Raw genomic sequence first — 14244 nt, forward strand, 5'->3', positions numbered from 1 at the left:
TTTTTTTTTTTTTTTTTTGGTTTGTTTTTAACTATCATGGGTTTATATATATTTATTTCATTCCATTCTTTTTTTTGTCCTTATGTTGTCCCATCTTTGGCCATTGGGAGCGTCTCCCATCCTTTTGTATGACTCCTGTGTTCTTGTGATGTAACCACAGAAGGCTTTGATAGCCTCCTTGCTTTCACAGTAAGATATCCCAGGTTTGTCACAAATTGAAGGACACTCTACAAAATAATTGACCAGTACTCTTCAAAAGTGTCAAGACCATGAAAGATAAAAAGTGAGGAACTGCACAGCTTAGAGGAGACTAATGGGAAATGACAACTAAATGCAATATGGGAACCTAGATTGGATCCTGGATAGAAAAAGGACATTAGTGGAAAAACTGGTGAAATCCAAATAAAACCTCTAGTTTAGTTAAAAAAAATTTTTATTTCCAAATCAATTTAAGATTACATAGATTTTACTTACCTTCTTTAATTTTATATTTATATGACCTTTTTTATGCTGAAAATCTGAGTACCTAACATTAATTTTTATTTACTTTATCCTATTGTATATGTGTATGTGTGTACACGTGCGTGTGTGTATATATATAAATGATATATAAAATTAAATACCAACATTAACTCTAAATAACAGCCAATTAAGTGCATTTTAAAATTTCTTGGTGAATTTTTAGGATTTTGTGTGTAAATACCGTCTTTTAAATTCTCTTAAAATAATTCTTTGAATAGTTATGCCACGAAAGGCCTCTGGGTGGCACCAGTGATTTACAGTGGGCTACTAGCCTAAAAGTTGGCAATTTGAACCCACCCAGTGATGTCTCGGAAGAAAGACTTGGTGATCTGCTTCTGTAAAGATCACAGCCAAGAAAACTATGGAGCAGTTCTACTGTATAAGACTTGGGGTCACCATGAGTCAGAATTGACTCAGTGGCAATGGAGGCCACCAATATGATATATAGTTAGGTTTATTTGCGTTTGTTTTTTATTTTTAAGTATTGCTTTGAGTGTCCAAAAAGACCTTAATAAATATTTACTTATGAGACAGACATTTCTGACATATGTAAAATGAATTTTTAAGAAACAGATCTAAAAGAACTGTACTCTCCTAACTGTTTAACAAGATCGATAAAACTTTTTTTAGGCTGTAGCTTTAGCAGATAAGATTAAACATATAGGGAAAGCACTTTGATTTAATCTCTCTTTGCTTTTTATGTAAAAAGAGGTTACATAAAATCAGGAAAAATACCTCCCTTTGTTCAGTTCATCAGGGCTTTGTGAAGGATATGTGATGTTGGGGAGTATGAAAGCTGCCTCATAATATTATTACCTTAATGCTTCTCGAAGAAAGGTCTGGCATTCTGCTTCCAAAAAATCAGCCATTGAAAACCCTATGGAGCACAGTTGTACTCTGACACAGATGGGTTCTCCATGAGTTGGGGTCAACTAGACGGCAACTGTAATATGTCTTATGCTAAGAAATATTTTGCTTTGGTAGTAGATTCTTCCCCCTTGTATACTTCACCTTGCAGTCTGGAGACCTGCTTTTTTTTCCATATGAAGAAGTGTTAATTTATCTGGTTGAGTCTCAAAATAGTTTTGGTCTCTTTAAGGGGTGCAATGTTAGGTACTCAGCTGTTGACTGAAAGGTTGGAGGTTGAAACCCACCCAGCCACTCCGTGGGAAAAAGATGTGGAGATCTGCTTCTGTAAAGATTACAGCCTTAGAAGCCCTACGGGGCAGTTCTTTTCTGTTACATGAGGTCGCTATGGGTTGGAATCAACTCTAAGGCACTCCACAAAAACAACATTACATATGCAGAATGGTCAGCTCAGGATCACTGTTTGTGTTGTACTATGACACTACAATGGCCACTTATGTAACTTTTTATTATAGAAAATTTAAAAGATATAAAGTAGACAGAATATTATAATGAAACCCCGTGCCCCTCAGGATCAAATTATGAACCCTCATGTCTGCCCCACGTACTATTTTGAGGAAAATTTCAAACATCTTTTTTTTGCTGTAAATATTTCAGTATGTGTATCTCTAACAGGTAGGGTTCTTTTTTATTAAACATAACCATAGCATTATTATCACATCTAAGGAAAAAAATAATTCTTTAATATCATCAAATATCCTGTTGATGTTTCCCTGATTGTCTTTTTTTTCTAAATGGTTTGAATCATTTATCTAAATAAAGCCGTAATTTGATCGGCTTGTGTCTCTCTTAAGTCTCCTTTCTTGTTAAAGAAACAAAGTTGCTTATCCAGTAGAATTTCCCACAGTTGAGATTTTGCTGCCTGCATCATTATGGTATTCCTCTGTCCCTTGTATTTATTGTGAATTTGTAATAAGCTTTAGAGAGAGATAATCACATTCTGATTTTTTTTTTTTAGGTAAGACTATTTCATACATGGTGGTGTTGGTATTTCCGTGAAGAGGTACATAATTTCTATATGAAAATCATGGAAAAATATAGATTATATTTTAAGTATATTTATGTATATACATAGGTATGTATATACACACACAGATTGTTGTTGTTGTTGTTACATGCTATTGAGTCGATTCTGACTCATAGTGACCCTATAGGACAGAATAGAACTGCCCCATAGGGTTTCCTAGATTGTAATCTTTATGGGAACAGATAGCCAGGTCTTTTCGAACCCATGGAGCTGCTGGTAGGTTCGAACCGCTGACCTTTTGGTTAGCAGCCAAGCACTTAACCATTGTGCCACCAGGGCTCTTTATATACTTATAAACTATATGTGTATATGTGTATATGTATATATATATATATATATATGGAGCCCTGGTGGTGCAGTGTTTAAGAGCTCAGCTGCTAACTAAAAGATTAGCAATTCGCATCTACCAGCCACTATATATATATATATCTTCTAGTTGATGTTTTTCGTTTTTGGCTGTCATGTTTTCAACCAAAGGAGTATTCTTAAGAACAAACAGTCATTCTTTGAGAAACTTAGAAATCTAGAAATTAATAGATTTGTTGGTGAAAGCATCCACACTACCTTCTATGACTTGTCAATCTGGATGCCAGCCTACGTCTTTGTTTACTGGATTGGGTAGTTCAGTGAGAAATCACATGGAGGTTTCTTACAACGCTAAATCTGTCTGTTCTGTAGACAGGAGTTGCAGGATGTCAAAGCTAAAAGCCCTGCATGATACATCAGGTGTTTAAGAATCACCATTATTTCCATTGGTGATACTGAAATGCACCTGAGGATTGAGAACTACTGATCTAGCATTTCAGATCCAAATGTCCCCTAAATCTGTTTTCCAAATTTCAGTTATTCACCTATCACTTTCAAGATTTTTCCTATATTCCAGTAGCATTTATACTGTTATTTCCTCAATACATTTATTTAAATGGACTCACTATTTTGTTTACTTTAAAAAGAAGATATCAATAAATTTTAAAAAACATTAAAACACTGTATTGACAGTAGGCAGTAGATACATATTAAATACATAACTATTAAAATTAAACATTTGTCATTGTAGTACTTAAAGTCCTTCATCCCACATTGTGTAGAACACTGACTGCTGAAAAACTGATTTAATTTCTTTCCAGCATTCCTTTTCTACTATTACTTTACATTTCCAAATCTGGCCAACATTTAAGTGATTTTGTGCTTTTGTGATTGATGATGCACTTAAAAAATTGTTTTTAAAATTTTTGTTTGTTTTTTGAAATTGTATTTTTGGGTTTTTTTGTTGCTTCTTTCTTTCTTCCTTCCTTCCTTTTCTTTTTCCTGCCCAGGTAGCCCCGTATGCCATCCCTTGCCCTTCTTGATGGGCTGTAATTTTTTTGGTTTGTTTGCTTTGTTCTTTTGTTTGTTTTTTGATATTGCTTTTTTGGCTTTTTTTGTTGCTTCTTTCTCTCTCCCTTCCTTTCCTTATTCTCACCCAGCTAGCCCTATGTGCCATCCCTTCCCCTTCTTGATGGGCTCTGATTTTTTTTTTTACTTTTGTGCTTTTTTTTATTTGTTTTTTGATTTTTTGTTTTTTTTTTGGTTTTTTTTTTTTTTGTTTTGGCTTTTTTATTGCTTCTCTCTCTCCCTTTCTTCCTTTCCTTTCCCCAGTCTGGCTAGCCCCATGTACCATCCCCTCCACCTTCTAGACAAGCTGCAATTTTTTTGTTTGTTAGCTTAGTTTTTTTTTCTTCTTCTTTTATATTTCTTCTCTGTCTCTTCCTTCCTTCCTTTCATTTCTCCCATCCACCCAGCCCGGTGCCACTCTTAACTTCTTGGTGGGCTGTGTTGTACCACTTGGCTGAAGAGCCTCTGGCACACAGCCTCCCTGGGTCTGCACCACCCCTACAGGCCGGCTCCTTCAGTGCCATATTTTTTATTTTTCTTCATCTTTCCCTTTCTCCTTTTCCTTCTACCTCCGACCTAGGCCCTGCGCTGCCTCCATGCTTTCCTGACTGGCTGTACAGTGCCACTCGGCAAGAGAATCAGCTCACTGCCGCCCCAATTCTGCCCCACCCTCAATGGCTGGCTCCCCCACCGCTGTATTTTTTTATTATTATTATTTGTTGGTTTCTTTTCTCTCTTCTCTTTTCTTTACTTTCTCCCACCGACCCAACCCCATACACCACCCCACACTGCTTCTCGATAGGCAGAACCACAATGCTTGGCTATAGAGCCACCAGCACACGGCCTTACTGGATCTGCCCCACTCATACCCACCGAATCCTCCTATACCGCCGTTTTATTTACTTTTTTTAAATTTCTTTTTATTTATAGTTTTGTTTCATTTTTTGCTTTGTTTCTCTCTTCCTTCTCTTCATCCATCCACCCACTTAACTCTACACATCACACGCTCTTCTTTACCTCAACTATCTGCACCCTGCACTGAGTGCCACGTTCCCGAGCAGTACCAACGTGGTCCAACGGAATCTGCCCTGCATTGCCCCCCAGTCCTGCCCTGTTGTCCCAGTTCACGCCATGAATTACCCTCCCGCCTCTATTTCTGCTAGACACACCCTGCTGTACCATAGCTGAGTGATTGGCACTGCCCAGCTGGATGAGGTGGTTAGAAGTATACCCACAGGCAAGCAAGCAACAAAACACACCCAGCCCATCTGTCCAGACATAACCAAATAAAACAAACAAAAAAAGCAGGACGAAACAATCAAATCTACAATCAGTAAACAAAGAAAAATAATTTTTGAATGTCTCAGAGACAGACAATATCAGAACAGATTAAAAAAAAGGAATGAATGGCTCCAGTAAATGACCAAAATAAAACACCAGGTGACCTTATGCTAGAAGACAAGGCACTGAAACTGCCTCATAGGGAATTCGAAACTCTAATCTTCAAGGTTCTGCAACAGATGAAGGAAAGTGCAGACAAAAATAAGGAAAAAATATACAAAATCATGGAAAAGACAGACAAAACAATGGAACAATTCAGAAAAATAATAAAGGAACAAAATGTCAAAATAAATAAACAACGAGAAGTCATACAAAAACAGCAAGTAGAAATCCAAAAGATTTCAGAAATGGACAGTACAAAAAAAAGGTTTTAGGAGCAAATTTGGAACAATGGAAAATAGGAACAGTGAAATTGAAGACAAATGCTTGGCTACCACTATGTTTGAGGAAAAATCAGAGAAAAGAATGAAAAAAAATGAAGAAACCCAGAGAACGGTGTGGGATACAATCAAAAGCAAAAATTTGCATGTGGTCAGAATTCCAGAACAGGGAGAAAACAGAAAACACAGAGAGGATCATTGAAGATTTCCTGAAAGACAACTTCCCTAATATCAGGAAAGACAAGAAACTGACCATCAAAGCAGCTCAACAAACTCCGTATCAGATAGACCCCAAAAGAAAAACTCCAAGACGTATCATAATCACACCCACTAACACCGAAGACAAATAATCCTGAGAGCAGCTTAAGAAAAACGAAAAGTTACACACAAAGGGGAAACAATTAGACTGAGCTCTCGTTACTTGGCAGAAACGATACAGGAAAGAAGGCAATGGGATGACATATATAAAATCTCAAAAGAAAAAAATTGCCAACCAAGAATAATATACAAAACTCTTGCTCAAATATGATGGCAAAATTAGGACATTTCCAGATAAACAAATAAAGGGAATGTGTAAAAACCAAACCAAACTTATGAATGATTAAAGCAAGTCCTTTGGTTGGAGAACCAACAACATCAGACAACAACCTGAATCTAGCACATAAGACAGCATCAGCCGGATACCAACTTAGATAATGAACTTGCAAGGATAAAACAAAACTACAGAAATTTACAACAAGGAAACAGGTCAATGTGTAAATGACAACAACATCAGAACAATAAAAGAGGGAATAAACAGTGTAGGTAATGAACTTTCAAATGGAGAGGAAGTCAAGACTTTATCAAGTAATAAAAGCCTGGTTTAAACTTGAGAGATAGGGGTAAATTTCAAGGTAACCACAAAGAAGGTTAAGAAATCTACTTATCAAAATAAAGAAGAAAAACAAAGTCTCAGTAAACATAAAAACTAGAAAAATGAAAGAAACAAAAAAAATACACAAAAGGAATTCAGCACAGAAGAGTAAGAGGAACAAAGAAAACATCAGCACCACAAAAAAAAAAGAGCACTACAAAATGACAGCAGTAAACTCACACCTATCACAAATGGCTTAAATGCACCCATAAAGAGACAGAGAGTGACAGAATGGATAACAAAACAGGACCCATCAATATCCTGTCTACAAGAGACACACTTTAGAAACAAAGACATAAATTTATTTAAAAAATTAAAGGATAGAAAAAATACATCAAGCAAAGAGCTACCAAAAAAGAGCAGGAGTGGCAATACTAATCTCAGATAAAATGGACGTTAAAACAAAATCCACAATAAAGACAAAGAAGGGCATCTGGTGATTAAAGGGACAATCCACCGTGAGAACAAAACCGTAATAAATACTTACGCACCCAATGACAAGGCTCCAAAATACATAAAACAAACTCTAATAGCCCTGAAAAGAGAAATTTACACTTCCACAATAATAGTAGGAGACTTCAACACACTACTCTTGGTAAAGGAGAGAACATCTAGAAACAAAGATACAGAAGATCTAAAGGCCACAATCAACCAACTTAACATCATAGACATATATAGAACACTCTACCCAACAGCAGCAAAGTACACATTCTTTTCCAGCACACATAGAACGTTCTCCAGAATAGACCACATCTTAGGCCACAAAGCAACCCTTAACAAAATCCAAAACATTGAAATAATACAAAGTGTCCTCTCTGATCACAATGCCATCAAAATAGAAATTAACAAGGAAGAGCAAGGAGAAAAAAATCAAAACAAGGAAACTGAATAACACCTTGCTTAAAAACCACTGGGTAATAGAAGAAATCAAAGATGGAATAAAAAAAAACTTCATAGTCAAATGAGAATGAAAACACGTCATACCAAAACCTATGGGACACAGCAAAGGCAGTGCTCAGAGGTCAATTTATAGCAATAGATACGCACATCAAAACAGAAGAAAGGGACAAAGTCAAAACATTAGCTGCACAACTTGAACAAATAGAGAACTGCAGCAGAAGCCCACAGCCACCAGAGGAAAAGAAATGAGATCAGAGCAGAAATAAATGAAATAGAGAATGAAAAATCAATACAAAGCATCAACAAAACCAAAAGATGGTTCTTTGAAAGGATCAACAATATCGACAAACCATTGGCCAAACTGACAAAAGAAAAACAGGAGAGGATGAAATAACCCAAATAAGAAATGAAATGGGGAGCATTGCAACAGACCCAGCTAAACTAAAAAGGATCATAACAGAGTATTACGAAAAACTGTGTACTTCAACAAATTTGAAAACCTAGAGGAAATGGACAAATTTCTAGAAACACACTACCTACCCAACTAACACAAAATGAAGTTGAAAGTCTGAACAGACCCATAACAAGAAAAGAGATTGAAAAGGTAATTTAAAAAAACTCCCAAGAAAAAAAAGCCCTGGCCTAGATGGCTTCGCTGGAGAATTGTACCAAACATTCAGAGAAGAGCTTACACCAGTGCTACTCAAACTATTTCAGAACATAGAAAAGGAAGGGATACCGCTAAATTCATTCTATGAAGCCATCATAACCCTGATACTAAAACCAGACTAAGACACCACAAAAAAAGAAAATCATAGACCAATATCTCTCAAGAATATAGATGCAAAAATTCTCAAAAAAATTCTAGCCAGTAGAATTCAGCACCTTATCAAAAAAATAATACACCGTGACCAGGTGGGATTCATATCAGGTATGCAGGGGTGGTTCAGCATTACAAAATGAGTCAACGTAATCCACCACATAAATAAAATAAAAGAATCTCATGATCATAAAAGCATTTGACAAAGTCCAACAACTATTTATGATAAAAACTCTCTATAAAATAGTATAGAAGGAAAATCCCTCAACATAATAAAGGGCATCTATACAACCAACATCATTTTTAACGGAGAGAGACTGAAAACATTCTCCTTGAGAACAGGAACAAGACAGGGATGCCCTTTATCACCACTCCTGTTTAACATTGTGCTGGAAGTCCTAGCTAGAGCAGTTAAGGCAAGAAAAAGAAATAAAGGACATCCAAATTAGTAATGAAGTAAAACTGTCCCTGTTTGCGGATGATATGATACTCTACATAGAAAACCCGGAAGACTCCACAAGAAAACTACTGGAACTAATAGATTCATCAGAGTAGCAGGATATAAGATAAACTTATAAAAATCCGTTGGATTCCTATACACCAATAAGGAGAACGACGAAAAGGAAATCAGGAAATCAGTGCCACTTTCAGTAGCCCTGTCTTAGTCATCTAGTGTTACTATAACAGAAATACCACAACTGGATGACTTTAACAAGTAGAAATTTATTTTCTCACAGTCTAGTAGGCTAGAAGTCCAAATTCAGGGCATCACCTCCAGGGGAAGGCTTTCTCTCACTGTTGGCTCTGAAGGAAGGTCCTTGTCATCAATCTTCCCCTGGTTGAGGAGCTTCTCCACACAGGAACCTTGGGTCCAAAGGATGTGCTCTACTTCTGGTGCTGTTTTCCTGGTGATATGAGGTCCCCCTGTCTCTCTACTTGCTTCCCTCTTTTATATCTCAAAAGAGATTGGTTTAAGACACTATCTAATCTTGTAGATCTCATCGATATAACTGCTGCTAATCCATGTCATTAACATCATAGTTACAGGATTTACAACACATAGGGAAATCACATCAGATGACAGAATAGTAGACAGTCATACAATACTGGGAATCATGACATAGCCAAGTTGACAGATATTTTGGAGGGACACAATTCAATCCATGACATTCCACCCTTTGGCCCCCCAAAATTCACATCCTTGCCACATGTAAAACACATTCACTCGTATCATAGCAGAAGTCTTAAATCAGCCTAAGTCCGAAATCCAAAAAATTTCTCAAGTTATCTGCTTCCAAAGAACAATGGTGTAAGAGCCACAAGGTAGATACTTCCATTAGAAATGGGAGAAATTGGAAGGAAAGAAGGCATAACTAAGCAAGTTAGCAGAACACATTACATTAGCCCTTAGGGCTTGAAAATAATCCTCTGTTCTCTGAGACCATTCACACAGTCTTGCCCTCCAGACTCTAGGTATTGGCCACACTCTCTAGATTTGGAATGGAGGCCCCTTGGCCCCGGGCTTCAGCTCTCCCTTCCAGGCCCATTGAGACAGGAACCCTGCTCCCTCAGCTTTAGATGCACCTTTCTCCTAGTCCATCTGAGTGATATTTTCCACGCTTTGAAACACCAGAGGCCATGACTCCACCGTTTGAAACCCCAGTGGTCGTGGCCATACCTTTTTTTTTTTTTTCAATTAATTTTTTCCCATACAAAAATTTATACATACATTTTTATGTGACTCTAATTGCTCTCCCCATACTGTGACAGCACACTCCGCCTTTCCAACCCTGGTTCCCCATCTCCCTTCAGCCAGCTCCTAACCCTCTCTGCCTTCCCATCTCACCTACGGACAGAAGCTGCCCGTTTAGTCTCTTGTATCTACTTGAGCTAAGAGGCACACTCCTCACGAATATCACTTTATGTCCTACAGTCCAGTGCAATCCCTGTCTGAAGAGTTGGCCTTGGAAATTGTTTTAGTTCTAGGCTGGTAGAGAATCCAGGGGCCATGCTTTCCAAGGTTCCTCCAGTCTCAGTCAGATCATTAAGTCTGGTCTTCTTACTAGAATTTGAGTTCTGCACCCCATCTTTCTCCTGCTCCATCAGGGACTCTCTGTTGTGTTCCCTGTCAGGACGGTCATTGGTGGTAGCCGAGCACCATCTAGTTCTTCTGGTGTCAGGGTGATGAAGTTTCTGGTTTATGTGGCCCTTTCTGTCTCTTGGGCTAGTACTTTCCTTGTGTCTTTGGTGTTCTTCATTCTCCTTTACTCCAGGTGGTTGGGACCAATTGATGCATTTTAGGTGGCCACTTGCAAGCTTTCAAGACCCCAGATGGCATGGCCAAACCTTTTGAGAATGAAGCATCTCGGCATCCTGTGTTCCTTGTCTCTTCAACTTCTGCTTCCTGCTTCCTTGACCTCTTAGCCCTCAGGCCTCACGACCCAGTCTGCCCTGCTGGAGCAAGTATTCCAAAGCACTGTAGCTCCACCAATAAGTGCCTGGAGGCACCCCACTTTGACAGTAAATTTTGGCCGGAAGGCACTCACCTCTCTTGCTCCATGGGTCAGCAAGCCTAACACCACCGATAAGTGCCCAGAGACACCTCAGTCTGCCAGGAAGCCTCCTGTTCACAGGCACTCAGCTATCACGCTCTGTGGGTCAGCTCCATCGCTGTCTGGCACTGGTCTTCTGGTTCTGCTGCTGCAAGTCCTCTGCTGCTGCTGGTCCTCTATCCATTCCCTGTTTCAAAACTACTTCCACATCTTAGGTATCTGTTAGAGTAGCACCCCACTCTTGGTGCCAAATTCTGTCTTAGTCATCTACTGCTGCTATAACGGAAATACCACCAGTGGATGGCTTTAACAAAAAGAAATTTATTTTCTCACAGTCTCCTAGGCTAGAAGTCCAAATTCAGGGCATCAGCTCCAGGGGAAGGCTTTCTCTGTCGGTTCTGGAGGAAGGTCCTTGTCTTCAGTCTTCCCCTGGTTGAGGAGCTTCTCCACGCAGGATCCTTGGGTCCAAAGGACGTGCTGTGCTCCCAGCATGGCTTTCCTGGTGGTATGAGGTTCTCGTGTCTCTCTGCTTGCTTCTCTCTTTTATATCTCAAAAGAGATTGGCTTAAGACACTGTCTAATTCTTGTAGATCTCATCAATATAATTGCTGCTAATCCATCTCGTTAACATCATAGTTATAGGATTTACAACACATAGGGAAATCACATCAGATATCAAAATGGTAGACAATCATATAATACTGGGAGTCTTGACCTAGCCAAGTTGACAGATATTTTGGGGGGACATAATTAAATCCATGACAAGCCCCTAAAAAAATAAAATACTGAGGAATAAATCTATCCAGGGATGTAAAAGACCTATACAAAGAAAACTGCAAGACACTACTGTAAGAAACCAAAAGAGACCTACATAAATGGAAAAACACACCATGCTCATGAATAGGTAGACTTAACCTTGTGAAAATGTCAAATTTACCCAAAGCAATCTACAAATATAATGCAGTCTCGATCCAAATACCAACAGCATTTTTTAACAAGATGGAAAAACTAATCATTAACTTCATATGGAAAGGGAACAGGCCCCAAATAAGTCAAGCACTATTGAAGAAGAATAAAGTAGGAGGGCTCACACTATTTGACCTCAGAACCTACTATATAGCTACGGTAGTCAAAACAGCCTGGTACTGGTACAATGACAGACACATTGACCAATGGGATAGAATTGAGAACCCAGATGTAAATCCATCCACCTGCGGTCACCTGATCTTTGACAAAGTCCATTTAGTGAGGAAAAGACGGTCTTTTTTGACAAATGGTGCTGGCAAAACTGGGTGTCCATCTTCAAAAAAATGAAACAGGACCCATACCTCACACTCTACACAAAACCTAATTTGAAATGCATCAAAGACCTAAATATAAAGCCAAAAACTATAAAGATCATAGAAGAAAAAATAGGGTGAATGCTAGAGGCCCTATACAGCATTAACAGGATACAAACCATAACTAACAGTATACAAACTCCAGAATATAAGCTACATAAGTGGGATCTTCTAAAAATTGAACACATGCTCATCAAAAGACTTCACCAAAAGAGTAAAAGGAGAACTTACAGATGGAAAAAAAATTTGGCTGTGACAAATCTGACAAAGGTCTAATCTCTGAAATCTACAGGGAAATCCAACACTTCTACAACAAAAAGACAAATAATCTAATTAAAAAATGGGCTAAGGATATGAACAGACACTTCACCAAAGAAGACATTCAGGTAGCTAACAGATACATGAGGAAGTGCTCGCAATCACTAGCCATCAAAACCACAATGGGAAACCATCTCATCCCGGCATTACTGGCACGAATCAAAGAAAACAGAAAATAAAAAATGTTGGAGAGGCTGCGGGAGACTGGAACACTTATGCACTGCTGGTGGAAATGCAAAATGATACAACCATTTGGGAAGACTATGATGCTTCCTTAAAAAACTAAAAATAGAAATACCATATGATCCAGCAATCCCACTCCTATGAATACATCCTAGAGGAACAAGAGCCATCACACGAATAGACATATGAACACCCACGTTCATTGCAGCATTGTTCACGACAGCAAAAAGATGGAAACAACTTAGGTGCTCATCAACAGAGGAATGGATAAACAAACTAACTTTGGTGAAGGGTTAGAAAGTACACAGTACTGGGGAAGCCGTAACAGCTTGTCCAAGGCAAGGTCATGGAAGTTCCACAGATACATCCAAACTCCCTGAGAGACCAAATTACTAGGCTGAGGGCTGTGGGGACCATGGTCTCGGGGAACATCTAGCTCAATTGGCACAACATAGTTTACAAAGAGAATGTTCTACATTCTACTTTTGTGAGTAGCGTGTGGGGTCTTAAAAGCTTGTGAGCAGCCATCTAAGATACTCCACTGGTCTCACCCTGTCTGGAGCAAGGGAGAATAAAGAAAACCAGAGACGCAAGGGAAAGATTAATACAAAGAGCTGATGGACCACAGGTACCTCAGCCTCCACCAGACTGAGTCCAGCTTAACTAGATGTTGCCCAGCTACCACTACCGACTGCTATCACAGGGTCACAATAGAGCATTGCAAACAGAGCTGGACAAAAACGTAGAACAAAATTCTAATGCGCACACACACACACACACACACACTCACACACTCACTCACTCACTCACTCACTCACTCACTCACTCACTCACTCACTCACTCACTCACTCTCTCTCTCTCACAAGACCAGACGTACTGGTCTGACAGAGACTGGAGAAACCCTGAGAGTATGGCCCCCAGACATTCTTATGTCTCAGTAATGAAGTCAGTTCTGAGTTTCACCCTTCAACCAGAGATTAGACAGTCCCATAAAACAAAACGAGACTAAATGGGCACACCAGCCCATGGGTAAGGACAAGTAGGCAGCAGGGGAAGGAAAGTTGGTAATGGGGAACCCAAGGTCGAGAAGGGGAGAGTGTTCACATGTCATGAAGTTGGCAGCCAATTTCACAAAACAATATGTGTATTAATTGTTCAATGAGAAACTGATTTGCTCTGTAAACCTTCATCTAAAGTACAATAAAAATAAATAAATCAAAGAACATATTGCATTGGGCAACTCTGCTGCAAAAGACCTTTTTCAAGTGTTAAAAAGCAAGGATGTCACTTTGAGGACTAAGGTGAGTCTGACGTAAGGCATGGTATTTTCAGTGTCCTCATATGCGTGCGAAAGCTATTCAGTGAATAAGGAAGACTGCAGAAGAATTGACGCCTTTGAATTGTGGTGTTGGCAAAGAATATTGAATATACCATGAATTTTCAGAAGAACGAAGAAGCGTATCTTGGAAGAAGTACAGCCAGAGTGCTCCTTAGAAGTGAGGACATGTTATCAGGATGGATCAGTCCCTGGAGAAGGACATCATGTGTGGTAAAGTAGAGGGTCAGCAAAAAAGATGAAGACCCTCAACAAGATGGATTGACACAGTGGCTGCAATTATCGGAAATTATAGAACAATATCATTAAT

At 38.9% G+C, this 14244-nt stretch overlaps 1 protein-coding gene across 11 annotated transcripts in view; it reads left to right on the forward strand.

The window, feature by feature from the left end:
- The window catches only part of LARP4B (La ribonucleoprotein 4B), a 130429-nt gene that overhangs the window by 33980 nt on the left and 82205 nt on the right, over positions 1–14244 (forward strand). Inside the window, exon 3 of one of the 11 annotated variants that reach the window (XM_023740157.1) lies at positions 2408–2452. The exons of the other annotated variants lie outside the window; for them this stretch is intronic. The gene's annotated coding sequence lies outside the window, so the exon portion shown is untranslated. The remainder of the gene's footprint in view (positions 1–2407; positions 2453–14244) is intronic. 11 annotated transcript variants of the gene reach the window in all.

The sequence above is a fragment of the Trichechus manatus genome, unplaced genomic scaffold, assembly GCF_000243295.1.
Source record: "Trichechus manatus latirostris isolate Lorelei unplaced genomic scaffold, TriManLat1.0 scaffold00149, whole genome shotgun sequence".
NCBI classification, from domain to species: domain Eukaryota; kingdom Metazoa; phylum Chordata; class Mammalia; order Sirenia; family Trichechidae; genus Trichechus; species Trichechus manatus.